This window comes from Camelus bactrianus, chromosome 3 (genome assembly GCF_048773025.1).
Source record: "Camelus bactrianus isolate YW-2024 breed Bactrian camel chromosome 3, ASM4877302v1, whole genome shotgun sequence".
Classification (NCBI taxonomy): Eukaryota; Metazoa; Chordata; class Mammalia; order Artiodactyla; family Camelidae; genus Camelus; species Camelus bactrianus.
The window spans coordinates 4,212,870-4,226,216 of NC_133541.1; the positions used below are offsets into that span (position 1 = coordinate 4,212,870).

The window sequence follows — 13,347 nt, forward strand, 5'->3', positions numbered from 1 at the left end:
TGCCACCACAGCTTGTCTCCATTTAAGTAAAATAATGTAATTGGTTTGAGGACAGAGTTGCTTCCTGCTCACAGCACAGTCGAGCCTGTGGTCGGTGAAGAGTTGCCGACTTTCAGCTCAGCTCAGGTCATGGCCTGTGTCGGGGGCTGACTGAGACCCACCAGGACCTCCAAGATCACTCTCTGTGATTAAAAGCAGAGCAGCCAAGGACGGGCCCCCAGTCCAGTCCTGGACCGAGAACGGACAGCAGTGTGCCCTCCTCCAGCATCACTACCCTCCAGAGGCAGGAGGGGCATCGGATGTCATGGGGCATCCCCCTGAGGCCAGGACAGGGATCTGTGAGAAGAACACAGACCTGCAGTGTCCTCTCTCCCTCCTCCGTGGAGTGAGCAGGGGGCATGCACTGCACTTCAGAGTTTGCAGAGGATGTCCACACTGCCTGCCACTGCAGCTCCAGACGTGCCCAGCCTGCTTTGGCAGGTAAGTGACAGCCTGATGACCCAGATTCCTCCAGCGCCCCCCCCACCCACAGCAGCCTGCTTGTGGGGACAGTCCTCCCCAACACAGGGGCCTTGGAAGAATGCGTTCAGATGCAGGACTGGGCTTGGCCGTCAGCGCTTCTCAACAAGAGGCCAGTGGAAGGCAGAGAATGCGCTCCCACGATATGTAGAGGCGAGCGCTGGGATGCTGTGCTGGGTACAACAAGATCAACCGGGTCTAAAACCAGTGACAGAAAGACTCAGAAACGCAACCATAGAGGCAGGACCCGCGGGGCAGGCAGGAAGCGCTCCCACCAGAAGCCTCCAGCAGTGGTGGGGTCCCCTCGGCAAAAAGTTCCCGTCCAGCTCAGCCCCGCAGTCTACAAAGCCTTTATGACCTGACTCTGACCTTTTCACCCTCATTTCTGGATAATTCCTCACCGACTCTGTACCTCCGCCCAGGTCCTCTTTCCAAGCCTGCTGGAGATGACTGCCAGCAGGAGCCTTCCAGGACCTTCCGGACGGGAGGCGCCTCCCACCACTTGGGTCCATTAGCTGAACTTCCCTCCGATACTTTCAGTCCAGCTTTACTGCCATCGACTTAACACACAACCAAAGTATCTCTCTCTAGACTGTAACTCTGCAGGCTTCTAGATTATTTTAAGTACCCATTGCTATGTAACAAATCACCCCAAACCTAGTTTTAAACAACAACTTACTATCTTTCCACTGGGTCCTTCTTTGCTCCAGGGCCACTCTGAAGCCCCTCCAGCCGGGAACTTGGGGGAACTGGTACATCAGGACGGTCTGCCGTCTTCAGCTGCCTCACCTCACACGGCCTGGGACAGCTTGTTAGTCATCCTGGGATGTCTTTGTAAGCCCCACGATGTCACCTCTGCCACATGCTTGGGTAAAGGAAATCACAAGGTCAGCCCACCATAGAGGGAAGTCACTCCACTTTTAACACAGGGGGTGGGCACAGCGTGCACTCGGGGAGGGGGACACTGGGGACTGTCTGAAGCATAGATTGCAGATTTCATTTCCATCTTGCTCACAGCCGTGCTCTCAGCAGCTGCTGAAGTGCGATTCATAGAGCAGTCAGTAGGAATTGACTAAATGGAAAAATGTGCAAGGCCACGTTCCCTGGAGGGGTTCAGGGAGCATGGGGACCACACAGGAGCCACGTTCCAGGGGTGCAGTGGGCTGGATGTCTGGATGCCCCCAAATTTCATGGGTTGACATCCTAGCTCCCAATGTGACGGCCTCAGGAGCTGGGGCCTTGGGGAGAACATCAGGGTGTGAGGGCGGAGCCCTGTGAATGGGACTCACAGTGTGAGAAGGAACCAGGGAACTAGCCCGCCCCCTCCCCACCAGGTGAGGACACGGGAGAAGGCGGCCATCTGCCACCTGGAGGAGGGCCCTCCCAGAGCCCAGCCACGCCGGCCCCACGACGTTGGCCTTCTGCCTCCAGACGGTGAGACATGAGTGTCCGTCGTTTATAAGCCCCTGGTCTGTTACTGCGGCCTGAATGGACAATGACAAGGAGGGCAGACTTCAGACAGCAGGCACGTGTAGCCCGGTGACAGTCCTCAGCTGTGTGACCGGGCTGTCCCCCGGCTTCAGCAGCTCGTGAGGACACAGAGCAGGGTGACAGGAGAGGTGGGGTGAGGCACTGCAAGGGGAGGGGGGGGTGGCTGCCTGCCAGGGGCCTGGGGCACGCCGCATGCTTCATTCCAAAGGCAATCCCCTCCCACATCCACTCAGCCTCTCTGCGCCTTGTGTGTAACTGTGAGATCAGAGAACACGTATGGATTTGGTTTCGGCCTGCGGCTCCCGGCACAGAGCTCCTCCAACCCTGTCATTTCCTGGGTGATAGGAGCATCTTTTATTCTAATGAGGGTGGGCTCCTGGATGGGGGCGGGTCACCAGAAAGACCAAACCCAGACTAGAAGCTTGGGATTTCCAGCCCCACAGCCCATCCCCAGAGAGGGGAGAGGGGCTGGAAATGGAGCTGTCGATGGACCACCTAGCGAGGAGGTCGCCATAGAATCCCGATAGCGCAGGCTCGGCGCTTCCAGGTGAGTGAACACGTCCAGGTACCGGGATGGGGCGCGCCTCAGCTCCACGGGGACAGAAGCTCCTGCGCTCAGGACCCTGCCAGACCTCACTCTGCGCATCTCTCCACTGACTGCCCATGTGTGTCCGTCACATCCTTTAATAAACTGGAAAAGTGTTTCCCTGAGTGGTGTGAGCCACTCCTGCAAATTAACTGAAGGAGGGGCTGTGACACCTCTGATTTGTCGCTGAACTGGACAGAAATTGGGGGACACCGGGGGACCTAACTTGCCACTGGCATCTGCATGGGGGCGGTCTCCTGGGACTGAGCCCTTCCCTAACCTGTGGGGTCGGACCCGCCTCCAGGTGGCCGGGGTCGGAGCGGAGCTGGGCTGCAGGACGCCCGGCTGGTGCGGCAGCACGGCCTGGGGTGGGGAAAACACCCACGTGTCTGGTGTCAGACGTGTTCTGAGCGTGACTGTGGCCTGAGAGCAAAGGGGGAACCTGGGAAAAACAATGTTTCTTTTTTTTATATACAAAAATGTGTAAAGTGCATGATGCTGACCATTTGTGAGGGACAAGGGAATATTTCAACTTTTTTAAAACACACCCCCCCCCCCACCTCCCGCCACCCTTTGCCCGCGCAGCCTGGCGGGGCCGGAGCGGGGCGGGGCAGGCGTCCCTGGATTCAGCCCAGCACGTTCATCTCCGCGGCGGTTCTCACAGAGTGTCCATCGGGGGGAAATGTCTTTGCTGTCCCCGAAATATAAACGCCCCAGCTTCCTTTTACCCATTATTTTCCCAGAGCGTGATATTCTGTGATTCTCTTTGAAAAACATTGTATCGTTTTTGTCGAGAAGGTTTCTTGTCACAATTTTCTGCGGAAGAAGACAACCAAGTGCAAACCAGCAGCTCGGCCGCTCGCTCAGGGCAGCAGGCGCGGCCGGAGCCAGGCCCGAGGGGGCGCGCAGGGCCCCGCGGGACGGGAGAGCAATTACCTCTCCCAGCCGCGTATGCAATATTTTACACATTAAGTGCATCATTAATATATACAAACACCACGTGTTGTACAGTATTTTATTAAATTCACTTATCTTGGCCTTTCACTTTATTATTGCATTACAGAATAAAAAGCACGGTTAACGTATCTTGTGTCAGATAATTGCATTTCTTTTTTTCCCCTCCTTTCAGAAATATAGCTCACTCAGAGAATAACCAAAAAAGATAATTCAGATTCAGATTCAACTAAAATTAATCGAGCACTTACCATGTACCAGCCTCAGCGCTGGGAACATTTATATACACTGACTCATGAATGAGGAAACTATTATCAGACCCTGGTTTTGCACCAAGGCACAGAAATGAGAGGCATGATGATGCCGGAGGGAAGGGCTGGAATTTACGCCCCAAAGAGATTCTACTTCCAAAATGAGGCTGCCGTCCTGTGCCCAATGCATCTCCTGCACAGATGGTAGAAAGAGAGCTGGGAACTTGGAAATCTGTGGGGAAGATATTATTACTGACAACTCGACAACAACGGCCAACTCAATTTAAAAAAATGGGCAAAGGACCTGACTTAACATTTCTCCAAACATTTACAAATGGCCAGTGAGCACATGAGGTTTCAACGTCACTAACGACTAGGAGACTGAAAATCAAAACCGCAGCGCCACAGCGCGTCACACCTGCTAGGGCGGCCGCTACTGAAAACAGAGAAAGTGGGAGCTGGTGAGGGCGTGGCGACTCTGGGCCCCTGTGCTCTGCTCGTGGGGATGTGAAACGGAGCAGCCGCGGTGGGAAAAACTGGGACAGTTTCTCAAAAGAATATGGCCCAGTAACTCCACTTCCAGACATACATGCAAAAGAATTGAAATCAGTAGCACGAACAGTCACTTGTTCACGTGTACGGTTGGTGGAACCTGAGAGTCCTTCAGCAGGTGACGGCTACACACCATGGGGTGCCTGTAGAAAAGAATACTACTCAGACTTGAAGATAAATTCTGACATAGGCTGCAATGTGCATGAGCCTTGAGGGCGTCGTGCTGGTCACAAAGGACAAATGTGTGACTCCACCTGTGTGGGATCCCTGGAGTGTCAAATCTGTAGAAACGGAAGGCTGAGTGGTGGTTGTCTGGGGCTGGAGGGGGTGGGGGTTTAATTTAATAGGGGCAGGGTTTCAGTTTGGGAAAATGAAAAAGTTCCGCAGATGGGGGATGACGGTCCTACAGCAACGTGAATGTATTTAGTGCCACAAGCCTGTGCTCGTAAAAATGGCTAAAATGGTAAATTGTACATCATGTATATTTTACCATGATAAAAACATGATTACTTACGTAAAAACCACTCCTGCCGAAGTTTAGGGGAAAATGTGGAGAGAGCGTAATGCAGTATGAAGTGATGGGAGAAGCCTCAGACTTACAGATCTCCTGCAGACCGAAGAGGGAGAATGAAACCGAGAGCTACTTGGTCGTCTGGCTGAAGGACAGCTTCAATGCTGTGCGTAAATACCGATGTCCCGATGCAGAAAGATTTTAAGGGCAGTGACTGCTAATTCAGCCCCGGGGAGAAACCCCCGGGGGCCTCCCTCCCCGTTCTCTCCTCCTGCTGGGAGGCACTGCTCTGCCTCAGGTCCTTTATTTTTCCCTCCTCTTCCCTCCTGGTGCTCGACTCCCTCCTTCCCGCGGGGATCCCCGGGTGTACGGCCCACCCTGTCCCTAGACTGGCGTTTCGGGGCCGTGAGGTCGAGGTCACGATGACGGGGATCACCGCCTTGGACGCTGACCTGGAAGCGGGACCTCTGTGCCTCCGGGCCGTGCAGGCGGCGCTGGGGACATCACAGCCGAGCGAGGACGCTGGGGGCCGGGTGGCCAGCACGGCCGAGCTGTTTGCCCCCGACCGCTTCCCTTCGCCGCCCGTCATCTGGGCGGAGTCAGAGGCGACATTCGAAGGCGAATCGCGGCTGAAGGGCGTCGTCCTGCGACCTCGGGGCTCACAGGGCTCTGGGGCAAAACCGTCCCCTGAGAGCACGTCTCCCTCGGGTAAACTTCGGGCGGAACTAGGCGCCGCGGGACCTCGGGCCTGGCTCTCCGCGCAGGCGCTGTTTTGGTGCGGAGGGAGACGGGTGTAAAACGGCTGCGCGCCGCCTGAGAGCGGGATGCGGGGGGGGGGGGGGCGGGGGCCCGCTTCCGCCCACGAGCGCTGGTTTGCAGGCTGCTGCTCCCGCTCTTTCCACACAGGAAAGGGAAAGGAAACGCCGTTGCTCAAGGCGTGGGATAGAAGCGCCTCGCCCCCCGGGCTGGCGCGGGAGAAGCGGCGGGGGCGCCGGGTGGACGGCGCAGAACCGGCGCAGCGGCGCAGGAGGGACAGCCGGGCCTGTGCGGGAGCCGGGGGCCTGCGCCCCGCGGCGCGGACGCCGGTTGCCTGGCAGTGCGCACGCGCGCGCGCGCACACACACATACACACACAACACACACACACCATACACACCACACACACATACACACAATGCACACACACCACACAGACCACACACACATACACACAACACACACACACAAGCACACACACAATGCACACACCACACAGACCACACACACCACACAGACCACACACACCACACACACACCAGACCACACACACATACACACAACACACACACACAACACACACACATACCACAATGCACACACACCAGACAGACCACACACACCACACACACCACACACACCACACACACATACACACAACACACACACATACACACAATGCACACACAACACACACACACCACACAACACACACACAACACACACACATACCACAATGCACACACACCAGACAGACCACACACACCACACACACACACCACACAACACACACACAATGCACACACAACACACACACACCACACACATACACACTGCACACACAACACACACAATGCACATACAATGCACACACACCACACACTACACACCACACACACCACACACACACAACACACACACATACACACAAGCACTCACACAATGCACACACAACACACACACACCACACAACACACACATAATGCACACACAACACACACACAACACACACACCACACGCAGCACACACAACACACACACAAGCACACATACACACACACAAGCATGCCTGTGCGTGGTTAGGAAATCTCAGGTGGTTTTGTTTCAGGCGGCGCAGGAATTCAGAGCCTGACTGCTAACATCCTGGGCCTTCCCTAGGCGTTGCTCAGACCACGAATTTGTCACTTTAGGAGGAAAGGTGACCTGCACTGAGGTGTTTTCATCCTACGCGTGGCAGGTCCCCCGTGTCTTGCGGGGGCCCCCTGAGTGCCGGGGGCAGGCAGCACCGTCCTCGCGTCCTGTCTGAGCTGGGCTCGGACTCCGCCTCCGGGCGTCAGAAGCACGCAGCCCCTGCTCAGCCCCGCACGCCGCACCACACGTCACACAGGAGGGAACGAGCAGATGAGGGGGTGTAGACTAGGCCCAGAAACAGTGAGGTGAAGTGGGCTTCCAAACACCTGTGGGGGGACCCCTGCCAGGCAAGGTGAGTGTGAAGGTGGGACGGTGGCCAGGGCTGGGGGGCTCACGAGCAGATGGGGGCCAGGTATGAGAGGGAGGGAAACAGGGAGCAAGTACAGAGCAGAGGATGGAGACGGATGCAGGCACATGGGGAGTGGTCCAAACTCTGCACCTTGTCCCTCTCCAGGTAGGGAGGTCTGGATGGGGAACAGGTGACACATGTGTCTCTTTCACTCCAATTGTCTCCCCTTCAGTAAGAACTGAACAGCCTTCATCTCCTTGACACTTCCAGCAGGAAAGGACACAGCCAAGGGGGCAGGGGAGGGACCGGGATCTTAGATTCAGCCGTAGTTTTCACGTTGCCTCCATCTGCCCATGGAAGACAATGTGAGATTCGACAGAGATGCTTTGTTGGTCACCATTTAATCAGTATTTCTGGTAAAAGTTTAGTTTGGAGATTACAAGGCTGATATATCAATTTAAATGCATAGTATAGCTTTCGATCTGAAATTTCCAGACAAGCTGACCTTACTTTGGGCTGAACTGATATAAAACAGAAAAACATACATAAGAGCAAAACACGGTAAGTCTAGTTCCCACTTCAGAATTTGTGAGTAGAACTTTCCTGGCTATTTTTTCCCTCTTTCTGGGTAAAAATGAAGTAGGTTGGAAGCCAGGGGTAAGGACGTGCTGCCTTTAACAAGAAGCCCCATTTCCGTCTAGGAAATGGGTCGAGGCAGCAAGGCTGGCCCAGTCATATCCCCCGAGTGCCCGTTCTTGGCGCCTTCGGTGTTCAGAGCCTGCAGGGCAGTGAGTTCTGCCCTAATTCATTCTCATGCCAAGATCCATTCACATTAAAACCCACGTTAACACGCCTGCCAGAATGGCCCAGATCCAAAACACCAACAGCACCAGAGGCTGGAGAGGACGCGGAGCGACAGAGACTCTCATTTGTAGCTGGTGGGGACGCAAGACGGCGCAGCCACTTTGAAAGACAGTTGGCATTTCTACCAAAACTGACCATATGACCCGGAAATCGTGCCCCTTGGTATTTACCCGAAGGAGTTGAGAACTTACGGTTACCCAAAAATCTGCCTATGATGTTTATAGCAGCTTTATTTGTCATTGCCCAAACTTGAAAGCCACTAAGACATCCTTCAGTAGGTGAATGGATAAGTAAACTGTGTTGCCTCCAGGAAACGGAATATCATTCATTGCTAAATGAAGTGTGTTATCCAGCCATGAAAAGTCATGAAGGAACCTTAAAGGCATATTATTAACTGGAAGAAGCCAATCTGAAAAGGCTCCATACCGTATGAGCCTGACTATATGACCCTCTGGAAGATGGTGGGAGACGGTAGAAAGATGAATGGTTATCAAGGGCTGAGGTGAGGCGGAGAGAACTTTCAGGGCAGTGAAAATTCCCTGTGTGGTGGGGTAACGATGCATGTCTTTTTACTTTTGTCCAAAACCAGAGAATGAGCACCACCAGGAGTGAACCTTCGGGTGATGTGCCGATGTCGGTTCACTGATGGTGCGGACATCGCACCTGACGGGTTCTGCTAGTGCGGGCGGCTGTGAGCATGTGGAAACTCCACACCGTCCATGTACTTGTGCGGTGAACCTAAAAGTACTTTAAAATGCAGTAGAAGATTTGAACAGACACTTTACTGAAAAAGATATAAGAATGGACAATAAGCACATGAAAAATCGCTCCACATCATTGGTCGTTAGAACATAAACTGTAATGAGACATCACTACACCCCTAGTAGAACGTCTGAAAAAGCCGGAGACAAACGAACAGCACCGCGTGCGCTAGCAAATACGTGATGGACTGTGAGGCGCAGACGCTGCCGGCAGGGGTGTCATCGGGCCTACCCGGTTTGGGAAACAGTTGGGGAGTTACTCTAAAAGTTAAACATACACTTACGCCATGACCCAGCCTTTCCACTCCTAGAGACTGACCGCAGAGAAGTGGAAACCGACATCCACACAGACGCCTGGACACAAGTGTTCATAGCAGCGTTATTCATAACAGTCCAAAAGTGAGGCGACCCAAAGTTCCCCAGGCTGGTGAGTGGGTGGGCAGGGTGAGGTGCACGCCCACACATCACGCAGCTCGGCTGTTAGAGGAAGCAGCGGGGCGGCGGCGGGGGGGGGGGATCCACGCGGACACCCGCTGCTGGACTCGGGTGGATCTCAGAGGCCTGAGGCGAAGTGAAGAAACCAGACGCGCAAGGACACCGAGTGCAGGGCTCCACTTAGGTGCCGTTCCTGGAAGAGGAGCACCTGCGGGGACAGAAGTCAGCCGAGGGACCGCCTGGGGTGGAGGGCGGGGCAGGGACGCTGTGCTGGGCGCCAGGCGCCCAGTGGGTCGGGGAGCCGTTCTCTGTCCTGTGGGCCTTTGTCAAAACTCATTGACTGTGGTCTTGGGCTTCAAGAGGCGATTTAATGTGTGTCAGCTGTAACTCAATAAACCTGATTTTAAAATATTGAATTAGCAGACAAGTCTTTCCTAATTAGGTCTGGTTTTTACCACTCCCCTCTGGCAGAAGATAAAATGACAGTTGCTGTGTGGAGCTAAGGGGAGAAGGGGAGAGGTGGTGCCAGAGGGGCAGCGGGTACCCTCCCCGGCCTGAGAACGGTGCCGGTGCCGGTGCTGGTGGGGAGGGTGCTCTCCAGTCACGACAAGGCTCAGCTCCTGGTCCGTCGGTGCAGTGGTGGGGGGCCCTCATGGCAGGCTGACGGAGGACACAGACAACAGCCTGGGGGTCCTGGGAACTGAAGGACCCTCCTCTCTGGGCTGAAAGGAGACCCTGGCCAGGGCTGCCTGCGGGCGCTGAGCGCGCGGGGCTGCTGCTCGGACAGCGGCCGGTGGTGATCCCCGCGCCGCGCGCTGTCCCACCGCCCGCAGCGTGTGCCCAGAGGACGCCAGATTCTGCTGGGGTCCAGAGCTGCGCCTCTCCTCCCCAGCTCCCCCCTGGCCCCCGTGTGCCTCCGTCACAGGTTGGTTTACTCTTCAAAGCCAGTCTCCTCTGCGTGCGTTTAGAACAGCAGAAGTTATTTTTATACAGAAGGGTTAACCTGTGACAAGGAGCCCTTCCTTCTGTGTGACTCTTTTTAAGACACCCCTGGAAGAGACAGCAGCGGTATGTTTAACTTAATACTGAAACTTCAAAATGGCCACATGTAGCCGCTATATTTTTAAAATTCTGAAGCCTAGCTCCATCTCAGTGTTTCCTACATGTGTGAGATGAACTGCTCTGCTCCAGGGTCAAGCAACAGCGCCAGGTTTTAACTGAATGAAGATTTTATTTTCTCCCTCTTGAATCCCTCCGTGATGGTCTGTTCCACCCCCACCGCGTGGGTGCACTCGCGCGCGCGCGCGTGCGCGCGCGTGCACACACACACACTTCATTATTGCGCATATATTGTCTTTTTTGGATCATCAGATTCCTAATCTTACCGTCTGTGGCCCAAGCTAGTTACAAGTGAAGGCCATTCAAGGCAAAGTCATACTTTATTACCCTTTATCAATCAATGAAATGAGTCTGATTCGGCTCATGCTATGGAAATCACATGAAAGCAAGAGAAACCCCTTCTGCCGTATCTGCCGTGGCCGCGCTCCACGCATAAGTGCAGAAATGGCATTTACGAGCCCACTCGTGTGAAGCTTGAGTAGGCAGATTCATGAAATTCGCCGAGATTTGGATTAAATTTAAACCATTCTATACAGCTCTACTTTTGATTAAGGCTGTGTGTGCAGTGAAAAACCTCGCATTTGAATAGAACCTGGATCTTTAAGAACTTTGAATGTGTGCAAATCTAAATTGAGCTCTGAGCTGGGTCTCACAGGGAACGGTGGGTCAATTCACATTTAGTATTAAAGCAGGGATGGAGCAGATAGCCCTCCATCCTTTTAAGTTTTAGCTCTGGATCAGAGTTTATTAATAACAGCATGAACAGAGAGACAACTCATTCCATTTCACTCATTAAATTATGAGACTTAAAGTTTCTAAACAGAGGATGCTGGTAAGACAATTGAAACTAGCAAAAGAGGAGGAAAAAAAGAGATTTTTATGTGTATCCACCCACACACTCACCCCCGGAAAAGAGCAGCTTACCAGGTGACACTGAGTGACCTTTCGGGGCCCCGGGAACAAATACTCCTCTTTTTCTTAATGGTACCCAAGGACACATACTGTCATAATACTTAAAAAAAAAAAAAAAAAAAAAAAAAAAAAAGAGAGAGAGAGACTGCTTTTGATCTGACTATTCCCTTTACATAAAATTCTACATTTCTGTCTGCCGCTGTTCACTTTTTTCCTATCAGCGGACATGGATGGAACATTCTAAGCCTTGGAGCTTATTTTAATATCTTTAGAAGATTCTCCTCTTATTCTCCAGGAGTCACAGGATAGGAGATGAAGGTGCGCAGTCCAGAGCCCGGCTGCGGCTCCTCTGCCAGAGCCGTCACGGACAGACCACTTCGAGGGGCTCTGGCGGAGCCCCCAGACGCCGCCGCCGTCAGCGGGCAGACGTGCCGGCGGTGGGGGCTCGCGCAGTGGCTGGAAGCGGGGCCTGGCTCCAGGTTGCTAATTATGGGATGGTGAGGGTGGATGAGACATTTTGCGATCCAGAGTTGGCAAAACACTGCAGTTCATCACCGTTTTCTGTAAAGACATGTGCACTTAATCTGCAGCAAGATTCCGCGCTCCTGGACCACTGCTGGGGGCCTCAGGGCACGCTGTCTGTCTCCTGCTCCACGTCTGAGCATGTGCTTTCCTCTCCCATCTGACTCCCTCTGACTCCCTCCAGCTGAGGAGACGCTATGTTTCCACTGGCAGCGGGATTAAGGGGGGGTGTGTCCATCCAAATGCAGGCATTGGGAGAAACAGAGACGGCAACCCCCAAAATACCATGTAAGTAAAACAGGATGACTGATGGCAGTTCTGGTGAGCTGAGGGTCTGGAGTCCCACGGAACGAGCGCAAGTGTCCAAGGCTACAGCCCTGAGCAGCAGCCGGTGGCTGGCGGGACGGCAGCAGGAGGCGGGAGAGCCAGGAGCAGGGGAGCGGGTGGGAGCATTATCAGCAGTACTCGGAAGAGTGTCCTTGTGTCAAAATCTGAGCTGCTGTGCCTCTCAGAACCTGCCCTCCATCCCCAGGCTTCCCAGGGAGTCTGCAAGCTACCCAACAACTTCAAATAAATCCCTTTTCTGCTTTTATTTTTGTAAATATAATTAAGGTAAAATAATGGAATCATCAAAAGACAATTATTCTGTCATGGAGGGCCGCCTTCTAGTCATGAACCAGAGCCGACAAGCCTGTGCCAAACAGGGTGTGCAGGAGGCTTGAGACTTCAGAACCAGTGCCCCGTGCTCTGAAATATCCTTCGTGGTCAGAAACCTTCCTCTTGTGAAGGTGTTTGTCAGGGTTTGAAAGAACCCAAAGTCCTTCAGGACCAAATCCAGAGAGACATTTTAGGGCTCCCTGGTTTCCTTTTAGGAAAGAGACGTATCTCCCAGTGCGGCTCTGAGGGTGAGCGCAGGTGGAACAGTGGTGAGCAGTGTGTGCACTGTCGGATTCACGTGTCATCTCACACGTTGTCCAAACTGAAGGACCTCTGTGTCCTGGTGTCCACCGTGTGCTTTGGCTTTTGATGTTGAGCTGACGCCCTAAGTCCTGGATTCATGGCAGGAAGGGGTCAAGCACCTCTTTCATTGTTTTTCGTGATTGTTCATACTCTGCATTATAAGCCTGTGCTTAAAAAAACCTACCTGTTTTACCTTGCAGAGGCCAACCGACCAGCTACCTGCCCGGACGCCCTCCCAAGATGGCCACATCTTCCTTGGGCTGTGTGACCCCCAGGAGTGACACCGGCAGAGCGAGAGGAGTCATGGGGGTCGCAGGGTCGGGGTGGGAGACAATGAAGCATCCTCGAAGGTGGTGCCGGTGCACAGGGCAAGTCCGCAGGGAGCTTGGGCTAGGGACTGGGGGGCTGAGAGAGTGGGGCACTGGGGACATGGGAGAGAAGGAAGGGGACACAGGCAGGCAGAGAAATGCCAGCGGAGGGATGGGGAGTCAGCAGGAGCTGGAGGTCTAGGGGTTGGCGTAGAGACTGCTCCAGCCAGAGCCAGAGCCTGGGTCCGGACTGCACACGGGACAGCTGGATGCAGCCTGTGGGTGGTCCCAGAGAACACTCGGACCATCGATGGCAGCACGTGGGTGCAAGTCAGGAGACACCGATTTGAACACGGGCTATGAACA

The 13,347-nt window shown here is 54.0% G+C and overlaps 1 long non-coding RNA gene across 1 annotated transcript; it reads right to left on the bottom strand.

The window, feature by feature from the left end:
- Window positions 1–3,607: 3,607 nt before the first annotated feature.
- On the bottom strand, window positions 3,608–5,575 carry LOC141575203 (uncharacterized). The gene is made up of 3 exons (XR_012502596.1): window positions 5,317–5,575; window positions 4,868–4,960; window positions 3,608–4,496 (listed from the first exon to the last, which is right to left on the bottom strand). It is a non-coding gene; the product is annotated as an uncharacterized LOC141575203 (long non-coding RNA).
- Between the last annotated feature and the right edge of the window lie 7,772 nt (window positions 5,576–13,347).